Here is a 1,200-nt window from a genome sequence, read left to right on the forward strand (position 1 = left end):
ATTACTCCCATCTTTAAAATATAATTGAATGATGTTCTCATCAAGGGAATCAATAACTCTTTCATTTCCTTATACCAATCTGATGGGAATCCATCCGGGCCTGGGAATTTATTAGGTTTTAATTTTGAAATAGCTTTTTTAATTTCAATTTCAGATATGTCCTTGATTAAGGTTATATTCTGGTTTTCATTCAGCTTTGGTAAGCAAAGTGAGTCCAAGAAAGATATCATACCTTTAACATCCACTCTAGGTTGTGTGTATAGTTCTTTGTAAAATTTTAAAAAAGCTAACTGAATGTCTTCCAATTTATACACAACGTTATTTGTTTGAGGATCCTTTATTTTATGTATTATATTTTCTGATTGTTGTTTTTTTAATTTATAAGCCAGTAATTTTGCAGATTTGCCTCCTACCTCATAGTATCTTTGTTGTAAAAAAGCCATATTTTTTTGTATTTCACTTGAATAAATTTCATCAATTTCGTGACAAAATCTTCTCATGATAGTCTTTCTGGTTTAGCAATACGGTGCACCTACCCTTGTCTGCCGGAAGGATGATAATGTTGTTGTCATCACTAAGTGATGTGAGTGCCTTCCTATCCTCCATGATGATGTTGGATGCTGGGGGCTTTGCATTGCTGAGACAGGCCAAAACTTTCGCCCATAGTTGCTCTGCTTCCACTTCAGAGCGAACACCATTCCCACTGACACAGTGGCCAGGAAAGCTGAAGAACAGCACATCAAGAAGGCCCTGAGTAAATGTAGTTATCCCAGCTGGACTTTTGTCAAAGCTGGAAAAGCACCTAAATAAAGCTCCAGCCAATCCAGGAAAGAAGGACAACCACTGCCCAAGCGAAAACCTGTAGTGATCCCGTACGTGTCAGGAGTATCGGAACAGTTGAGACGCATTTTTTCTAAACACCGGGTCTCTGTGTCTTTTAAACCCCAAAACACGCTGCACCAAAAATTGGTCCACCCCAAGGATCGGGTCCCCTGACACAGAGTAACATAGTGTACGCTGTCTGTGAAGGTTCTCAGTCATCCAGGTCATCGTAGTCAAAGGAGCTTGCAAAGTGTACGCTGTTAAGTGCCAGGAGGATTGCAAGGATTTATACATCAGGGAAACCAAACAACATCTGGCGAAGTGGATGGCACAACACAGAAGAGCCACCTCGTCAGGCCAGGACTCTGCAGTCTATTT

Source organism: Pundamilia nyererei, unplaced genomic scaffold (genome assembly GCF_000239375.1).
Source record: "Pundamilia nyererei isolate P.nyererei 1_Seehausen unplaced genomic scaffold, PunNye1.0 scaffold00565, whole genome shotgun sequence".
Classification (NCBI taxonomy): domain Eukaryota; kingdom Metazoa; phylum Chordata; class Actinopteri; order Cichliformes; family Cichlidae; genus Pundamilia; species Pundamilia nyererei.